The 21,543-nt window shown below is 42.8% G+C and overlaps 1 non-coding gene across 1 annotated transcript; it reads right to left on the bottom strand.

The window, feature by feature from the left end:
* Nucleotides 1–20,218: 20,218 nt before the first annotated feature.
* On the bottom strand, nt 20,219–20,292 carry Trnai-gau (transfer RNA isoleucine (anticodon GAU)). Its single transcript has one exon. It is a non-coding gene; the product is annotated as a tRNA-Ile (tRNA).
* Nucleotides 20,293–21,543: the final 1,251 nt, after the last annotated feature.

Genomic DNA, 21,543 nt, shown 5'->3' with positions numbered 1-21,543 from the left:
ACCACGAAGGGCCATATCAGGGCGGTGCTGCTTTGACATATATAACGTGCGCCACACACAAGACAGAAGTCGCAGCACAGGCTTCATGTCTCACCCAGTCACATTATTCTGACACCGGACCAATCAGTCCTAGCACTAACCCCATAATGCCAGACGCCAGGCGGAGCAGCCACTAGACTGCCAATTTTAAAGTCTTAGGTATGACCCGGCCGGGGTTCGAACCCACGACCTCCCGATCACGGGGCGGACGCCTTACCACTAGGCCACCGTGCCGGTGACAAAGGAGGTGACTTTGTTGTCTGCATTGTTATTTGTCTGAACATGCTCGTTCAATTAAGAAAAGAAAAAAAACACATACACAAAACGATCCTGCACAATGCATACATTTGTGAAAGACCTAAGAATAATAAACTCAAGTTTGAATTTTGTGCAGCTTAAAGGCACACTCATGCTTCACGTAAACCATCAGTTTCTGGTCACAGACACTGCCAGGCTTTTACACACAGTACAAACACCCTTTTGTTTAAACACTCACCGCTTGAGAACATCCTAGGTGCCCTCCGTAAAGAGCGAGCATTTTTCAAAGAATTGATATTTGCATGGCCAGCCGGATTGTCTAGTACCACAATCGGACGCCTCGTTTTGGCGTTATAACTAACTTTTAAAATCTAAAGAATCAATTGACAGCTTGTAACACAAATATTTTTAAATCATAAAAGATTTCTTTTTTCATCAAGACAAGATCAGTACAACTCGAAGTTTTGAAAGTTTGAAAAAAAGGGAGCCCGGAAGCACGTCACGCAAGATCGTGTTTCCCCAAGCAGACAAGTTTTCTGCATATCGCTTGCTTCTTTGAAGCCAATCGCCGCCGATAACTTCGTGTGACTCGCAGTCGTTTGTTGCATCTTAGATTCAGAGGTACACAATAACGTGGCATTGTAGATACAGCGAGTCGCATTGAAATCACAAACTGACGACGAAATTGAGAAGAAAAAAAAAGGAAAGTGTGTGACACGGGTCCACGATGGCTCAGGGGTAAAATAAACCACGAAATCTGGTGTATGGTTTACGCAAGCTAAATTGCCATTCAAACGAATGTCATAATGCTGTTAAATGCTATTGCAAGTGTGTTCCATAAGGTTAGAACTGCTTTTTTTGTGAGAAGATTTAAATCGTTCTGTAAACCATTTGAGACAGACTGGGGCTTTAATCAACAAAATGTTTGGGGTTCACTGCTGGCAATCACAACAATTGTCGTTCGCTACTGTTTTGTTCTGTGTGTTCTTTCGAACGTTCTGTATTCCAGTTCCACCTTGGTTTTTCCAGCTCTGCTAATACGACCATCTTCTCTCGACTGTACTTTCTCTTTAACGCCCGGATCTCGTTTACCCCTTTAACTGCCACCCGTCAGCACTTCTGCCAGGGCACGTAAGTGTCATCTGTCTAGGGACCAAATTCAGGCCAGTGTTGGGAATTTGCTGCAAATGTCCACCAGATGACTGCACCAACGCTGTAGAAAATACTGCGAAAGGTTTGTATAGTCCAGATGGAAGCGTGCAATTCACAAGTGGCTTTCAAAGTCCTGTTTATGGAATGCAAGGACTGTGGTCTGTCCAAACACTGTTTTCTAGTACTTTTGTGAGAAGTTATACTTTTTGGTCCTTGCTTCGAAAGGAGTTTCTGCGGTATTAAAAGAGAAGAAATATACACCTTTCTTCTGCTCAACTCTCTGCTTCACCTGTACGCCATATGATGAACTCTGAGCCAGCTACAGAACTCCTGACTCTCATAGCTCTTGGAGGGTATGCACATGTTTGTTGAGAGGCGTAAGGTAACCACGTGCTGAATGCACTGTAGGATCTCTGTCAGTTCCGTGGTGACACAATGATACAAAGATGTCTTTTGTCACTGCTGTGTGTTATGAGGGCTGTGTACCAAGGAGAAAACTATGCTGCTTATTTTTTTTACGGCTGGCATGAGAAACAAGACTTGCGTAGCTTATGCGCCCACGCAATAGTGCATGGTTGCATGGCGTACGTCTGTCCGTTGGTATCTCCGTTGAGACACCCTTGCCCCTACAGGATAATCTGTTTGGCAACCTGGCTGCTCTGAAGAGGCCGGCGACTTTCGTACGCGCCACAGGAGTGGACGTCTGAAGATATCCAACGAGGAAGAAGAAGATATATATCTCTGTTTACCTGATTTACCACATGTCCATTTGTGAAACAAGAGTCACGGTTTTCTTGGTCAGGTGGTAACCGATTGGATTGGGGGTTGGGCGGAAGGGTGGGGCGTCATTTGCTCAGTCTAGCTTATACTGCTTACAATGCTAATTGCAAACATATGCAAACATAAAGCAGACTTCTGCTTCTATCGGCGCTGAGGTCACTGAAAGCAGGAGACACATTCTCCGACTCAGTTGAACGTTTTTAAATCCCTGCATGACTTCTTAAAATAATCATCAAGGACCTCGCATTTACCCTACAGAGAAATTGATAAACTACAATAGTCAAACTGGAAATCACACACCAACCTGTTTTTGAGTTCAACCCCAAAAAGGATTGACTGATCTTTAGAAATTAAAGACCCTGACAGTTACAGAGAACAAAACTCAGAAGTTTTTTTTAAAGATGAGCTTTGGTCGCTTTCACAGGAGGATGGAAACAAGTGTGAGTAAATGGCGATGAGGAAGACGAGACAGAAGGACGTGTAATGGATTTTGTTTCTGATGGCAGGTAACCGTGGCAATGTTTTCTAAACAACAGATTTTGCCAAATGTGCACTGGTTGTGAGCGAGAAAAAAAATTGAATGCTTTTAACTTGAAATGTGTTGTGTGAAGAAAATTAGACATGCACTCAAAAATGGGATTTCAGACTAATATTGACGATATTAGTACTTTTGCCAGGCTCATGGACCACAGATGATCATTATCAATAATTGAAATGATGTCATGCGGAAATGAACATTGTCACGTTGCACTTGCATGGGTATAAAATTAATGCCAGGGTGACTTTTCAATAGCAAAAACAATGATTAGTGACAGGAAAGCGGCATCACTGCGAATTACTAAGTCGGTCTTATTGTTGATGTAAAAAAATTGAAAAATCATGTCTCACCCCCATCTTCCCTCCAAGACTTGAGAACATTGTATTTGCCCATTACGCCAAACAATATTTGCTGTAAGTGCTCCAAGCTCCAATGTCATAAGCTCTGAAGTTCATCTTCTGTCACCCCGCCCTTCACCCTTCTCACCCCCTCCCCCCCCCCCTCCCCCTCCTGCCTCTTACGCCCTTTTTGTATTTTTCAGTCTTTCAAATAACAAAAAAATATGACCTCAGTGACACACCAATCAACAAAAAAACAGACATCACCTCAACATGTCAAAGGGAAGTCGCCTAACACGACACACAGCCCAGCCAAACCCATAACCCACTCTGAGTTCAGTGTGTGTGCGCGCGCCTCTCGAGCTCAGCGCGGCGAGTGCTCCACCTCGCCTCCGGCCCGCGGCAAGGGGGAATTTCTTTTCACGCTATCAGCTAACGATCATATTTACGGAAACGCCGGCTCGGCCCAGCTGAGGATGCCGCCGTAACTGCGCACGACATCTTCGATCGGTCGTCGGACGCCTGCGAGGAAATGTATCACCAGTCTCGGCTCCCAGGGTGAGATGCCGGCTTTTGAGGCCCTGTCAGGGTTGTCGCTTTTTTGGGCTCCGTCAGGGATGTCGGCGTGCTGGGATAAATTTTAAATGTGTTGTTTAGGTTGAGGTTCTGTAAAGAAAGAGAGCGAGGGATGTGGATGATGTTTTTTTTTTTTTGTTTCTCTGACGTAGCAGCTGTCTAGTGGTGATTTTTCAACGTATTCGGAGCTAAGTTTCATATTTTGAACGGTATGGGCAAAAAGTTACAGCGAGTATACTATTTCTGCAAAGGAGACAGCTGCAGTTCACTATGTTATTACCTTTTATATCAGTGGCCACGGGGTACATAAAGCAAACCAACAAACAATAATAGGCCGGAAGAAAACACCTCTGAATGTTTTGAAATGTGCCATACCTGCCAAGAACATTCACATGGCTATTGCAAAACATAAGAAACAATAGCCGCTAGGACTGATTTTTAGCGGGAAGTAAACAGGAGGCGGATTCTTTCGTGGACTCCGCCCATTAGCCGACTGAACGTGAATGTAGATCTGTAGCCCCGCCCCATACTTTGCGATGACCATCTAATTCATTTCCCAGGTTTGACTGATAACACCATTCATACTCTAACGTGAAGCGAGCAAGAGGTTGTTTTTAATTGCCTTAGCTCAGCCACTCTCTTACGAAGAATCCCTTGAACTTTTATGTTATATATATGTGTGTGGGTGTGTGTGTGTGTGTGTGTGTGTGTGTGTGTGTGTGTGTGTGTGTGTGTGTGTGTGTGTGTGAGAGAGTGTGTGTGTGTGTGTGTACTAACTCTTAGATTCAGAACATACCCCTAGGATATTATCAATCTGATTGGTAAGTTTGGTTTTAGTGTTTTTGTTTTGTTTTGAATACCACTATACCCAGGGCACACCCTCTATACATATAAGTTTGATGGATAGATTCCAATTACGATCAGTTTTTGAATCCAGTCAGAAAGAGTGGGAAGGGAGAGAGAGAAATTCAATATGCGATGGGCAATGTGACACCACCTTGAACCATGAAGCAGTTCCTTCTTATTAGTGCAAATTCATTCTGATAATCATCGGTCCACGCTATCGCTCATGTCTATCTGACAGGATGGTTACAAAAAGCTCTAAATATGTTAAAAAAAATCAAAAAATCAAAATAAAAAAAATCGATTTTCTCTCCAGAGAAGGAAAAGAAAGGCATCTGTCAGGGGATGAATGAGACCCGAAGGGAAGTAACTCATTTTACCTGAGTTCAGGATGAGTGCAAATTGTCATTCAAGAAGTGAAATTGATACACATAATGAGAATGCGCTACTTTTCAATACCATGGACTTTGCAAAAAGTGTTCCCGTCCCAGGCAGATGTCATCCAATGCAATGTGTTCGTCTATTGCACTCGCGAATTACTAATGTGTGTGTGTGTGTGCGTGTGTGTGTGTGTGTGTGTGTGTGTGTGTGTGTGTGTGTGCTTGTGTGTGTGTGTGGGTGTGTGTTTTCGGTAGGTGTACTTGTGTGGATGTATAAGTGTATTGATGGGTCACGACCAAACTACGCGACATCGACTTACATGTAAAACTGCTCCGTGTGCTGGATGCTTGAAACGTTATTTCTTAGTAAGTGTTGTTCCTGTTGTTGCTTCAAATGACTAAAAACATTTCCTCGTCATTTGTTTCATGTTGTATACACTCAGGACCATTTCATCTCCGTTCATTTTGTCAACTTTTTTCTGACAGCCGCGTCAGCGATTTTGACAGGACCATGTCAAAATTGTGTCATGTTCATTCATTTTGTTTTCCTACTTTGTATAAAAACGTTTATGACCTCTTTGTTTACCTGCTTTTCGCTATAGCTTTCCCCTGTTTTTCGCTCCTTAACCACTGTTATTCCCTTTTAGAGAGAGAGACCCGTTCACTGATGCTTGTCCCATGCCTAGCTACCGATGCCCAGCCCTGGTTCTTCTTCTTCAAAGAAGTTGTAACCTAAATTTTGAATGCCTTTAGACATCGTTAATTTCAGATCCAGGGTTGGTTGTTTTTACGCAATATCGGCCAGGTGCTCGCAAAAATTGTTTTTTCTTGATCTTGACACCGTCCTGGTATATATGTTTTTAGTTTTTCACGGACAAAATGGTTTTCGAACAGCTCTCTTCATCTTTTTCCATGCACATTTCTTGTGTGTGTACTACGAGAAAAATATTGAATGTTTTAACTCCACACCCTTAAACCCCATACCCGACTCAAAATCGCAACCTTCCTATTTTAGTCAACCAATTGGAAGTAAGCGTTACGGGCATATGCTTTGGAACATTATATTCGTGCATAGTTTTGTGACACATGTTTTTGTCATTTTGCTGATGGTTTTATTGTCAGGAGATGTCCACCCAAACCCAGGCCCGCCTGGTAGAGAGCATGTTAAAGATACCTCTATTTTGCATATAAATGTACGTAGTTTGCGAAACAAGATTGATATTTTACAATGTGAAGTTAAAGAGCACGATATTGTGACTTTGTCAGAAACTTGGTTGTGTGACTCGATATCAAACGACAGTTTATGCCTCAAAGGATTTCATCCCCCAGTGCGTCTTGATAGGCCAGATGGATATGGAGGGGTAGCTGTTTATGTGAAAAAACGATTTTATTTGCAAACCAAGGCCTGATTTGTTAATTCCAGGCCTTGAAGCAGTCTGGGTAGAAACTAAATTATTGCAAGAAACTGTGCTGGTTGGTTCATTTTACCGACCACCAGACTCTCGGATTGATTATTGGCACTTGGTTGACGAATCTGTAAAGCAAGTAATGAGAACACCACATAAATTTCTAATTCTTGGAGACTTTAACGAAGATTTTTTGAATAATCCATCTCCCCACTTTCTTAATTTAATACAAAAAAACAATCTGCACCAGCTCGTTACTGAACCCACACGTATTACAGAAACTAAATCCTCATGCATCGATCTGATCCTGACCACGAGTATAAACTTAATCAGTGAAGTTGTAGTGTTACCCCCCATTTGTAGTGACCATTCTGTGCCATGTGTAAAATTAACGTCACAGAGACTAAAAAAAGGTCAGTTCAAAAGGACTATATATAATTATGCCAAGTTAGATGTTGATACATTTTTGTTTGAATTGAACAAAATTGATCTTTTGAACACAGTTTTAAATGCGTCCATTGACGAAGCTGCTGCCTTGTTTTCTGAACATTTATTCCGTGTTGCAAAAACATGTATGCCTGTTAAGATAATAACAGTACGTGAAGATGATGCCCCATGGATGACTGAACATATTTTACAATTACGAAACGCTAAAAATTGTATACATCAAGTTGCTAAGCGCTTAAATACACCTGAGCAGTGGGCATTATTCCGCCTGACTAGAAATCAGTATACAGATGAAATTCGTAAAAGAAAAAGAGATTATTTTCTAGAACTTGATGAGAGGATAAATTGTAAACAGAACTTCGGAAGCAAAAATTGGTGGCAACTTGTTAATTCCTTCTTGAAGAAAAAAGGTGTTGCATGTAACGAAATTCCACCGCTAGAAGATAATGGAAAAATTATTGATAACATTTGTGAAAAAACGATTTTGTTTAATAATTATTTTGAAAGCCAGTCTAAAGTTGAAAATCCAGACGATCCCCTGCCCGAGGCAAATTGGTGTAATACATCTTTATCGACTTTTGAATTAACAGAAGCTGAAGTTGTCCAAGTGTTAAGGAATTTAAATTTATCCAAGGCCGTGGGCCCTGACGGAATACATAATAAATTGCTTGTAGATGGATTACCTGTTATCGTTCCACCGCTTACAGTTCTCTTTAACAGATCCTTGTCTGAGGGTGTTTTTCCAGTTGTCTGGAAAACTGCTCACATTACGCCCATTTTTAAGAAAGGCGATAGGAGTGCTTGTTCCAACTACCGTCCAATCTCTTTGCTGAGTTGTATTGGGAAGGTGCTTGAAAAATGTATACAAATCCGTGTGTTTGGTTATTTGAAAAATTATGATTTGATTACACACTGCCAATCTGGTTTTATTGCTGGTGATTCGACTGTTTATCAACTATTGAGTATATATGATGATTTTTGTGTTGCACTTGATAAAAACATTATGTCACAGGCAATATTTTTTGATGTATCCAAAGCTTTTGATAAAGTCTGGCACCGCGGTCTGCTCCACAAGCTTGAGGCGATAGGTATAAGAGGTCCCTTGCTTGTTTGGTTTGAACATTACTTGAGCGATCGCAGACAAGCAGTAGTATTGAAAGGAACCAAATCAAGTTATGCTACCCCTTCTGCTGGTGTCCCTCAGGGTTCTGTCTTAGGACCTCTTTTATTTCTCATTTATATTAACGATATTGGTGTTGGTCTTGAATCAGTGTTGAAACTCTTTGCAGACGATACGAGTATGTACTTAAGTTTAGATAACGATGATGTACGAGCAGAGATTTTGAATTCTGATTTGGATAAAATTCGCACATGGGCTTCTAAATGGAAAGTCACTTTTAATTGTCAAAAGACAGAATTGTTGGACATTTGTAGGCAACAAAATGTTTTACTTCCACCATTGTATTTCGAAGATGCACACTTAGTTGATGTTGAAAATCACAAGCACCTTGGCGTCATTCTACAAGGTAATTGTAAATGGGATTCCCACATAAAAAGTCTAATTGCTAAATGTAGAAAGTCAATTGCGTGTTTTGGTTTATTCAAGCATCGTTTAAACAGAAAATCACTTGAAGTTATATATAAATCCTTTATGTTACCATTGTTTGATTATGCGGACGTTATCTGGGATAACTGTACACAGTGTTTGGCAGACGAGTTGGAGACATTGCATCTCGATGCAATCCGAATCATTGTAGGTGCAGTACGTGGCACAAGCCACCAAAAACTGTATAACGAATCGGGTTTTGTGCCCCTGAAAGAAAGGCGACGTCGTCATAAACTTTTGCTGTATTATAAAATTGTAAATCGTTTAACCCCAGAATATTTATATTCCAAACTGCCGGTCCTGGTTTCCGATGTAAATCCTTACCACAGACGACGCCCTCTTGAACGTAAGTTTCCATTGTGCAGAAGTGAGTTATATAAATCTTCATTTTTTCCTTCAACGACAGCTTTGTGGAATAATCTTCCAGAAAATATACAACAAACGCAGTCAGTTGGTGAATTTAAAAGGTATTTGACCGATGGAGATGTTGTTGTTCCACCGTATTATTATCTAGGCAACCGCCAGGGACAGGTACTTCACAGCAGGCTGAGATTAAACATGAGCGATTTGCAACAAGACTTAGTTAACCGACACCTCTCTGATAATTTAGAATGTACGTGTGGAGCATGCCCGGAAGATTCTGAACATTTCTTATTACACTGTCCAAAATTTAAAGAACATAGAACCATTTTATTCAATAGTCTGCCAACACACGTTCTGGACTGCAAAACACTCTTGTTTGGAAATACTGATTTAACTATATCTTTGAACACGAAAATATTCTCTGTTGTACAAGACTATGTTATGTTAACTAATCGCTTCGGCTGATATTATATTAACTGTGCAATTGATGTAGCCAGGCATTCTCTCCCTCCCTCTCTCTCTCTCTCCCTCTCCCCCTCTCTCTCTCTCTCTCTCTCTCTCTCTCTCTCTCTCTCTCTCTCTCTCTCTTTACCCTATTTGTATAAAATATAATTAAAGATTATCAAGATAAGTGTTGAAGCTATCACTTGTTCGCCATGTTTTGCTATCTGAATGTGTATTGATTATAAGTTCAAGAACGTGTCCATAAGCAATCTGCTTGTTAACGTTCTCAATGTTGTTATTGTTTGAAACGTGTGTATGTGAATTTGAATAAACACGCTTAAACCAATTACTCAGAAGCGCTTCAAGTCAAGTTGTGTGATCTGCGGATCATCTGGAGGGGAGTCTCAACTTGAAACAGTTCTGTAGGACAGTTAACAGCAATAGCCACAAATTGCAAATAGTAAATTTTCACAAATCGTGACTAACATTGGCTTACGTACTGTTGAGGACCGTAGGTTCATTGCAATGGCTGTAAACCTGCACTGACATAGACCTTCACTGGAAGCGTCAGTGTACAGACTTTTCTCTTCTTCTCCCTAACGAGCCACACCGTGACATAAAAAAGGAGATCACGTTTTATTCTCGGGGCTGGGGGCTTGGTTACCATATCGCAGGCGCCAGGCAGCAGCGGATCTCTGCGCGCTGGAGGCTTTTTATCGCTTCTGATCCTTCAAACGTGCCCGCCGCTTCTCCAAACAGATCGCCACTGTTTGAGCAGCTTTGCCGGTTCGGGCCCCCAGTCCGCCGCCGCTACGGGCCGTTGCTGATCCGCTGAAAAGCCTGTCGAGCTTCTCCGAGGATTTGGGGGGGGGGGGGGGGGCAAGAGAGGGGGAGTTCTGTAGACGCAGAGCAGCCTGCTTCGGGAGGTTTTCCAGGTAGAGAGATCTTCGAAAATTGTGAGAGACCCAATGTGATTCTACTAACGAACTAGCCTGGAAGATCTTTGATTCTACATGTACAAGCAATATTCAAAAGAATCCGCGATTTTGAAGGTGGGTAGGGGTTGGGGGCATTGTGATGGAAAGAGTTCTGGGGATGACAGAATAGCTAAGTTCTGACCAATGTGGTGATACAAGCCGTGTTCAGAAGAATCTACGACGCCTCAGTTGCTTGGCACACTCAGAAACTCAGCAATATGATGACAAGCTCCGCGCTATCCCGGAAGCCTGAGTGAACTAAGCGATTGTGTGGCTACTCAGTAGTGACGAGGATTCGATTGAGCTTCAGGTGAAAGCCTATTGCCATCCTATACGTCGGAGGTATTATGATTCAAATGAGATTCTCCTTTTCTTGAGGAAACACCATTTGTCTCAGTTCTTGCTGCGACAAGACTTGTCATTATTTTTCTGTCGTGTTGCACTTCCGCAAGAACTTGAGGTTGAATTTGACCGGAAGTTTAGGTTTTCATTCCTCTTGCTAGATAGAATGGGCAAAATTTTAAACGCTGGTGGTTTTATTATTCAGATGAAATTCTCCTTTTTCTGCTTCTCTTCTTCGTTGTTCTTCTTCGTCGATGTCAGACCCTCTTCACAAACGAAATGGAGTATTCAAATGGCAAGCAGCAGCCTCACCCTGCACCAAAAGCAATGGCTGCAAGTGACAGGGAGAATCTGGAGTGGACACGACATTTCTGGCTGTAATGACATCGCAGGAAAAGCGGACGCAGAAGAGAGACCCAGCCGTGTCTCGGGTATTCCTTCGGCTTTGTCACGAATGTTTGGGATGAACAGTCTTTTAAATCGTTGTTCTCTCTGTTTTTCTTTCAGCCTGTTCAGTCATTTTTCATTTGTGTGTGTTTAGTGATTGAATACGGTTTTATCCTGTGTAGTTACGGGGGCGGGTATAAAGCAGAGGGATGAAAAAGCTTGTCTGTCTTCAAGGAAGAATCTTTTCGTATCAGAGTCAGTGTGTAGAAGAAGCATAATTATACAACGCCTGCAAATCCCAGCACTTATTTTGGGAGTTCGTTCTCTACAATGACCCATGTGGACTCGAATCTTGCCGCCTATTGTCCGCCTACTCAAAATGTATTTCCAAACCACACACACACTTGACACAACCCATCTTTCACCTCCTCCTCCTCACCCTTTCACCTCTCCCCTAACCCACTCCCCCCCCCCCCTCCCGCCCCCACCTCCACCTTTTTTTTTTTTTTTTTTTTTTTTTACCCCTGCCGAAGGTTTTGTACCTCACCCCCATTTCTCAACAGCTCGCTGTCTCCAGGGCCTAATCTGCGGGTAAAGGCCGCGTCAGTTGATTTCACGCCTTCTGCCTTCGACCCGGGGATCGCTGATAGCACCTCGGGACGGGCAGCCAACGAAAATTGGCGGAAATAACCGAGCGGTCCCGGGAGACCAGCCCGCCCCCTGTCGGTGAAGAGATGCGATGTCCTCGAGCTAGTGCCTCTCAGACATGTTTCTTCTTGTAGCATGACTTTCTGACTTGTGTCGTGTGCAAGGACGACCCTTGTCATTCACAAAGCTGAGGAGACTTTTGTTCCCCGCTGTTTGGTTGATCTGTCCGGGGCCCATGTCCAATAGTCGTTGTTGAAAACTGGTATGATCGGACACGAGACCGAGAAGCCGAGAAAGCTTGATGAACGTCAAAATCTGTGTTGATTCATATTTTGTTGTTGTTGCTTTTGTTTTATTTGAAATAGAATAGCGATAACACAAGGAAAGATAGGGCGAGGGGTATCTAGGCTACAAACATTTTGTGTTTTAAACTATGTTACAATTTTTTTCTGAAGATCGCCCGCAACGTTTACGCTCCGCTGAAATGCTTCTTTTTGTTGTTCTTGTTTTTGTTGTTTCTGTTGCGTTAGAGTTCTTCTTCTTCTCCTCCTTCTTCTTCTTCTTCTTCTATTCGGCAATTTAAGTCGGTCGAACCCTCATTCATTGGTCTATGACTTCCATCTTGTTTTCTTCTCAGTGCTAAAAGAGGGGGGAATCTGAAAGTGGGGGTAGAGGTTATGAACAGAAAGTTTGGAAAGGCAAGGTCTTAAGGTGCATGGGGGGTGGGGGGGGTTGATCTTAAAAGGGGGATTCCATTGTTTGTACATAAAAAGTGCACGCATGCACGATGTTATCAGCTCTCTCACCCTTTCACCAAGCGCATGTCAACTCACAATTCTCAGCCATCCTTACGTACCCCAAACCCTTGTCATGTTGAAGTTATTTAATAACCAAATCTACATTTGAATTTTAAACTCTTCACCCAGCAGAACATGTGTGCTGATCCTTTCGGTCAAGGGCCAAGTTCATAACTGGGTTTGCTCGACAAAAAGACATTCCGTAATTTTATTTCAAGTTGGAATATTTGGTCGTAATTGAATTCCTGAATTTCTGGTTTCTACAATAGATCTGTTCATGCAAAATCTCTCTCTCTCTCTCTCTCTCTCTCTCTCTCTCTCTCTCTCTCTCTCTCTCTCTCTCTCTCTCAACCGCTCTACCTATCTCTCTTGTCTTATTGCGCGCGCGTGGGTGTGTTGTCTTTTTGTTTGCTTGTTTGTGTGTTGACGCCTTGTTGTCATCCTGTCCTAAATTAGTCGTCGGCCAACACAATAAAATCTCTCTCTCTCTCTCTCTCTCTCTCTCTCTCTCTCTCTCTCTCTCTCTCTCTCTCTCTCTCTCTCTCTCTCTCTCTCTCTCTCTCTCTCTCTCTCTCTCTCTCTCTCTCTCTCTCTATCTCTATCTTTCTATCTCTTTCTTTCGACTTTATGCTCTTTGCACAAAAGTGTCTATATCTATGGACTGTTTTTCTTCACTCTAGTGCAACCTATACATATCCATCGTTTTACCTTCGCCACATCCTCACCCTGCTACCCTAAAAAACAACTCTGCAAAGTTTTCCTTAAATGTGTCAAAAAAACAAAGTCACCTTGAAAAAGTCAAACGACCATTCCAGCTATGCCACAGTACTGCTACAACCCAAATCTGCCCTTCACAGTGAAAAGTGTTCGGCGCCCTCCCCACGAGCAGTACGTGCAACTCTTGAAGGCCAGGCTCGACAGTGACAGTGGGTTGCGAGGGCGACGGCACGCAAGCTTGTCACGGTGTGTCATTAGTGGCAGGACTAGGGGGGTCAACTCTCAGTCACCAATCTTTCCCTCTACTCCCCCCCCCCCCCCCCGTACAACCTACCACCCCCCTCCCCTCTCGTCTTAGACCCCTCCCGTATTCAGTCTTTGGTGAGCGTCAACCTTCAGTCACCAATCCTCGAATACCCTCTTCCCTCCCTCGCGACTCCTCCTCCCCCCTTACCCCCCCCCCCTCCCTTTCCGCCCCCCCCCCCCCTTTCTCCCCGTCGTCGTCCCTTCCTAACACCCACATTTTGTCTGCGAACGTCAGTCCCAGCCGTTAATTTCCAGGACAGTGGCACAGCCGCAGCGCCAGACAGAGGCAGACGACGACGTCTCTGGTGTGTGATTGTAGGTGGTGCTGGGTGTTAAAGGTTGTGTTGTCCGTGGTGGGAGGAGGTACACGAGGAGGGGTGGGGGGGGTGTGGCGAAAGAGAGAGGAGGAGGAGGAGAGGAAACAAGGAGAGAAGAAGAAAGAGTGACGGGGACTCAGAAGAAGTGTGTCTGTGTAATCCTATTATACATTATCCTTTACCCTTTGTACTTTGTTGATAAGAAATCGAAAGAGAACACGTTTAACTAATTATTCCTTTGAAAGAACGGGTGCATTTGCTTCAATTCCATTTTGCTTTGCATGCAACTAGGAGCAGTATGGTCTGCACTTTGTATATCAGTGCATGGAAGAAACACGTTTATATATATATATATCATCTATAATTGTTCATTTATTTCAAATCCAAGAGTCGTTACTAATCTGTGCATACAAGTTTATTTCCTTATTTAGGGTCAGTTTGCAAGAAGTCCCCAATGAGCACACCGGAGCTGTCACCACTGGCTACTGCTAATGACCGTCACCATGACCATCATACAGTTCACTCATACTGACCAACGTCTTAACCGCTTTAGTTCTGGACAGTGATTGCTGTCTCGTGACCACCAACCATGCACTCGTATGGCTGTAGTAGTCAGCCATCCAAGATTTGAATTCAAGCAACCACGATCTAACTAACTCAAATAAAATCTCCATATCCCCTTGCATGCGTATTAACATGCCAGCGTACGCTCATTTCACACACGCACGCACGCAAACACACAGCACTTCAACCAGGAATGGGGAAAAGACAGAAATGAGGGCTCGAGTCAAACGAAAATGTGGCAGTTGACACTCGTTCTCCAAACAGGACGTGAAAGGCTCTCAGGCCAGCGCGGTGGTGACCACTGAACTCTCTGGCTACTTGACGCTCAGTGGTGGTGACTGGTCTCCACGCTGAACGCTGCACGGTTTGGACAAGGGGTGACAGCAGTGGGCAGTGGACGCACGTGACACACGCCTCTTCCACATACACGGGTCAGATATTCAGACAACCACGGTAAGATCTAAGTAAAGAAGATCTCAATTGTATACACTGCTCGATCAGTGCTCCGTCAAATCGAACCTTTACACACACGCAAACAATAACTAAAATCATCAGTGCTCCAATGAAAGTCTCACACACACACGCATACATACACACACCCGCGCGTACACACACACATACACACACGCACACACACGCACACACACACAACAAACCAAAGACACAAAACACACAAACCAGTTTGTCGTGCAGAAACAGAATGCACGAATGCCGGACCGAGGAGGCCAAAGTACGTTAGCCAAACGGAATGTGAAAGCCTCCAACCCGATGGTGACCACTGATCTCTTTAGCTACTTGAAGCTTAGTGGTTGTGACTGGTGTCGACGCTGCAAGGTGGACAAGGTGACAGCAGCGGACAGAGGATGCACGTGACAGACGCCCGCTTTAGGGTCAGCCTCGGAGGGCAAAGGTCACTCGCCGGCTTGCTTCAACGCAATACGAGAGTTTGAACATCAAGACAGGATTCGGTGCCTGATACCGGTATCACACTTGTACACATTTCAATAAAAGCGACAAGTAACAGAAGAGCGATGATTGGTATTTTAGGAATGTACTTACTTATAGAAGAAGATATGGGCATTCTATACATTTTCTTGGCTTTGTTTTGACATATTTTGCTGACGTGAGATGAGAATGCTCACATCTTCGTCTATAAGTAATAAATACCTCGAACGAGGACTACTGTTCCAGCATTCAGGGCTAAATCACTTTGTATCGAAAAGTATTCCTCGAACTAGTGAGCGATGGACGAGACAAATCTTGACGGTCAAATACAGAGAGGAGGATAGTGGTAACATTGCTCGTTTTTGTCACAGGAGCTTGTATATATATATAACACACATCAGAAATTGTGAAAGAAACAATTGAAAGTCAGCAGAGACTTTCTTCCGAGATTTGTTAAAATCTCTTAGCAGAGAAAGAGAGAGAAGTAATTATCCCTTCACAGACAGCCTATTGGAAGCATCAGACCCTCCTCAAGGGGGGCCGAGATTTACAGAGCAAAGTCCCTTTGTGGGGGACGTATCACAAGGTAATCTAGTCCTGAGGAGGACCATTGTTTTAGTACCTAGACCAGACACGTGTTTCGACACTATTGTGTCTCATCAGTGGTCAGGTGGTACTGATGGCGAGAGTTGTCAACCCATGGTATCCAACCATAGACCAAATAGCCTGGACCGCCAACTCGTCACGTGACCCTTCGAGGTTACGACTCTCGACTTTCAGGGGCGCGTCGCGTCCGGTTTGAAAGGCGAGCGATTCGAAGACAGTGAAAAGAAAGCACGCTCCAGTTATTTGTGACAATGGGAGGTGACAATGAACTGGATTTTCCAAAACTCCAAACTAAACTTAACAAAACTCATCGAAAAACATGTTCCATATGCACTTTTGCTGAGTTTATTTTAGCATTTTCAGAACTTACCTCGGCAACTTCGTCCATGTTTACAATCGACACCGGATATCACGTCCACCTGATTTCTGAAAGGCTTGTAAGCGTAGGTTCCTAAATGCGAGAGGCCGCTACCTCGTAATAGAGAGAAAGAGCGGAGAGAGAGCTAGTTGGCGGTCCAGGATAATGGTCTATGATCCAACTAAGAAGCAAACCACTCTCTGAATGGTAGCTTCTGTTGACATGGGAGACTACCCTCATCTGACAACCCCAAAGGGATATCTGTGAAGGGAAACACTTTGATTTATATATATACACACATACACACACACACACACTCACTACATACACATACACACGCTTTATACCGCCCTCTCTCTCTCTCTCTCTCTCTCTCTCTCTCTCTGCATCAGGCGTTCAGCCATACCCTTTTGCACAACTCACACCTTTGCGCCACCAGAAAAATGCAGATATATGGCAAGCACGTTCCTCGGCCAGATCCAACAGGACATCCGCGCAGCCTACAGGTAACGGGGGAGTGGGGGGGGGGGGGGGGCGTTTAGTAGTGCAAATGACAGCTGAATTCCCTTCAGCATGGAACCCCCGCTCTAGCTCCCAGTGGCAGTATGAGCATAAATACACTTGCACGGCTTCGCTGTCGTGTTTGTTGTGAATCGGCACGTGCGGGGTAGTTGTTGGGCGGGAGGCGGTAGCCGCGCCGACATTGACAGGGACACAGAGAGAGACTAAATAGACGAAGACGTACATCGACACACACACGCACACATACACGAACACACACACGCACACATACACGAACACACACACACACACACACACACACACACACACACACACACACACACACGGGCGCAATGGCCTTGTGATTAAGACGCCGGTGTGACGTTTTCATCTTTCGCCGTGGTGATATTTCGCTTCTCGGCCTCGTTGATCTAGTATAAACTCTACACTGAACAAAAAAACATCTTTCGCCGTGGTGATATTTCGCTTCTCGGCCTCGTTGATCTAGTATAAACTCTACACTGAACAAAAAAACACCCTTCGATAGTACTGATGAGCGACCTTGTGTACCTTACATTCATGGGGCCAAATTTGTCCAACCAATTTGTTTTATTTAACTTAGAAATTTGATTCATCCTAAAATGTTTTCCTTCTTACTCAAGGGACGTAACCACTCAGTACACGTTTTCGAAGAATTCAATTTTGGGGGTGAAATCTATTAAATTTTACCACCAATTTTCTTCACATGCAAGAAACTGACATGCTTTTCGTCCATAAATAATTTCACTTCTTAATTTGACCAGGAAACAACATTTCAGTCTTAAGTATATGTCGAGGGGGAAATATGTACACAGGCGAAAGATGAAATCGTGACACCGGCCTCCCATGCGGAAGGTGGCGTGTTCGAATCCCGGCACCGGCCTCGGGGGATAAAGGTGGAGATTTTTCTGGTTTTCAAGTTCAACTTAATGTGTGCAGACCTGCTGGTGCATTGTCCCCCTTCCGTGTGTACACACAAGCACAAGACCCAGTTCGCACGGAAAAGATCCTGTAATCCATGTCAGAGTTCGGGGGGGGGGGGGGGGGGGGTATGGAAACACGAAAATATCCAGCATGCCTCCCCTGAAAGCGGCGTATGGCTGCCTAGATCGCGGGCCGGGGTAAAAACGGCCATACAAAACCCACTTATGCACAACACAAAAACAGTGTAGGCCTACGTGCGAGCGTCGGCCCATGAACGCAGAAGAAGAAGAAGAAGAAGAAGAAGAAGAAGAAGAAGAAGAAGAAGAAGAAGAAGAAGAAGAAGAAGAAGAAGAAGAAGAAGAAGAAGAAGAAAAAGAAGATGCACATCGACACACACACGTACAAATACTCTCTCTCTCTCTCTCTCTCTCTCTCTCTCTCTCTCTCTCTCTCTCTCTCTCTCTCTCTCTCTCTCTCTCTCTCCCTCCCATGAAAATAAGCTTTCTTTCTTTCTTCCATTACAGTATTGTGAGTATCAACTTGTTCTCCTTCTGGGACAGATTCATTGCTAGCCAGCTCAAACAAAATGTGCGTGAGGATTGTTACGTATCCTCCTCCTTTTTTTTTTTTTTTTTTTCGAACCCGCCCGACGCGATTTGAACCCGCCGGGGGCGATCGGGCGACCGCCAATATTCAGCCCTGCAGTGATACTTTTTTTTTTTTGACTTTTGGGAAGACGCTTAATTAAGCGTGCCCTTTTAATCGATAAACAATAACATTATATAACACACTTGGTATCTGTATGTTTAAATGTACATTAATCTGTGGCACAGCACATTTAACATTTACTTTTGGCGCGAATTCTTACAATACATAGATGAACAAGAATGTATTAATCTATGCGGTTGTGTCTGCGGTGTCAAAATTTGCGACATCAACATAATCATGAATCCACACACACACATACATATGCATATGCACATATACTTAATCATTTTCATTTACAAAATACTCAAACGTCTCAACCCTAATTCGCAATTAAACATTATATTTAAATCAATAGGCCTACCATATCTAAACTTGCTGATACACATTTTTGCTATCAACAAAATATGATTTATAATTTTGTTTGTTGGGGTATGCATTCCTGGTAAATAACCAAACAATACATCATGTTCTGTTAATATAACATTTTCTTTCGTATTAACAAAAATACATCTAATAACATGTTCCCAAAATAACCTCATTTTTCTACATTTCCAAAAAAAGTGCTCAATATAATCTATTTCGTTACAAAGACCACACAAATTATTTTCTTTCAACTTCATCTTGTGGAGTAATATGTTTGTGGGGTAAATATTATGTAATATTTTCCATTGAAGCAACTTTAATATTTCCTCTCCCATGAAAATAAGCTTTCTTTCTTTCTTCCATTGCAGGATTGTGAGTATCAACTTGTTCTCCTTCTGGGACAGATTCATTGCTAGCCAGCTTAAAACAAAATGTGCGGGAGGATTGTTACGTATCCTCCTGTTTTCAAATTAAATCACATCTTATTTTAATAATTATTTTGTCTTCGGATGGACTTGACAACACTATCATGAGTAGCCTGAACAGAATTTCTTTCGGCTGACAATTCCAGGGAGGTAATCGCTAAAATATTTCTGTACCAGAGTTGGCGTACAAATAAGAGTTGTTCCCCTCTTTCTCTGATTTTCTTTCCGAAGTAATTTTTGGGTAAACATTTAATATTTGTGGTGCCCTACAGCATTTCTAGCACATTTATTAAGAATCTTAAAGAGTCTTGCCGAAGTTTGGCGGCTAACTAATTGTATCTTTTCACAATCACACAACACAATGTCTCTGGCACATTCATTCAAAATCCTACGATTTGTCACAAAAGCGGTTGCAAGCTGTCTCGATAGATTCCGACGTTCTAGCTTCAGTGTACCAGATGATACACTGTAATATAAATGGCCACATTGTTTGGCTCTGGCAGATGACAAAATGCTAGAACTTTCTTCCATTCATTTCTACGGAATTGTCATACATTTTTTCATGGTGTTGGAAATGTGATGCCAAGTACTCTCGAAAAGTTTAAACAAATTTAATTGCCTTTTTGGCCAATTTGCTTTCAAAAAAAATCTTAGCAACATAACTGTGACATGTGATACATGTCCAAACTGGCCTCAACGAAAAATGCACGTATCTTCTGGTCACTGGCATCACTGTGAAATCGTTTACGGAATATCATGAGAAGCGATTGGTAAAAAATAAAATAAAAAATCTGGCTGTAATTTCCAGTTACAATCATTGATTTAGCTTTGCTACCTTTCTGTCTTTATCCTGAATTTACATGGGCAGGAAATAATAACAGTGCTCATCTGGTAGTTTCATGTCTACTGTGTACTGAATGCAACAGCATTAGATATGACTTTAGTTTTGTCAACGAACAAGATGTGTCTACATTCTATTTTCTTCCATATTCTTAACTCTCACTGAAAATTGACAAATAAAAACAAGCGCAAATATAAAATGAAATCAATGTCAAAATAATCTGGTGAGACATTTTGAACACTTAAAACTTATCTCGGAAAGACAAAAAAACAAAAATATTGCGTGGCCCACATGGGGGTCGAACCCACGACCTCCGCGTTATCAGCACGGCGCTCTAACCAACTGAGCTAATGGGCCTCCACACTTTCACGGACGAAATTAAACTTGATAAAGGTATGTATATTGCGATGGGTTATGAATAGTACGATGAGTATAAATCGGAATAGTTTGTATATTGCTTCATCTGATTATTATGAAAATAGGAATGCTTGTTTAGCATAATACAAATCCTTTAAAGGAATGACCGTAGAAAGCACGTGGTTGTCAGAATTGTATTCATAAACAAAGGGAAAGAACCGTTGTGTGCCCTATCGCATGGCGTTGAAGCGAGTTACTTCCCTTACACCTTCAATGCTTTTGCCAAGTGCGCGTCACCACACACACTTTCACAAATTACATGACTGAACATCATATAATATCAGTGTTCCAATTTTGTGACATTATGGCTTGAAACCTCAGAGGAGGAAACTACCTCACTCAACCATGTCAATAATAAGCAAAATATTTGATGAAATGGTAAATTAACACAATATTTGCGAAGTATACTTGGTTTATTATTTTTTTATTTTTAATTTTTTTATTTTTTTGGTCGGGTTTTTTATTTTTATTTATTTTATTTTTCATTTTTTTATGTTGTTAATTTGTCATTGCTACTCTTTGGTTTGCATTTTCTCTCTTGTCTATGTTTTATATTTGTTGTTGTTTATAATTTTTGTTAATTATTTATTTAATTTAGTTAGCCATTTTTGAGAGGGGGGCTTAAGCGCACTTCACACACACAAACTGTTAAACACGCAGGGCCGGACCCAGGGGGGGGGGGGTTCCAGGGGTTCCGGAACCCCACCCCTGGAAAAAGCATGTACCTTGCTTTGAGTGGTTTTTTTTTTTTACTAGTTTTAGCATCAAAACAATGCTGCTCTTAACCCTCAAAACAAGGCCCAGAATGCACCAGATTGCACAGATTTTAACCGTTTTTCAAAAATTTTCCGGGGGAGCATGCCCCCGGACCCCCCTAGTTCGCGCGCCTGCTTTGCAGGCGCGCGCTTGTGGCTTGGCCACTTTGCTGATTTGCCCCCCAAAAAAAGGAGGAACCCCCCCCTTACAACTCATTTGGTCCGGCCCTGAACACGTACACAGCACAGTCATGCACAAACACACAGAGAAACAAAAACAACAAATACAGGCACACACTGACAAACACACACACACACACACACACGGCACACGCACGCACGCTCGTGCGCGCACACACACACACATACATCCACACACACCCACACATACACATGCGTGCGCACGCAGGCATGCAAGGTAGACACAATCACTCTG

This window comes from Littorina saxatilis, linkage group LG2, assembly GCF_037325665.1.
Source record: "Littorina saxatilis isolate snail1 linkage group LG2, US_GU_Lsax_2.0, whole genome shotgun sequence".
Classification (NCBI taxonomy): Eukaryota; Metazoa; Mollusca; class Gastropoda; order Littorinimorpha; family Littorinidae; genus Littorina; species Littorina saxatilis.
This window is presented reverse-complemented; position numbering and strand designations above follow the sequence as displayed.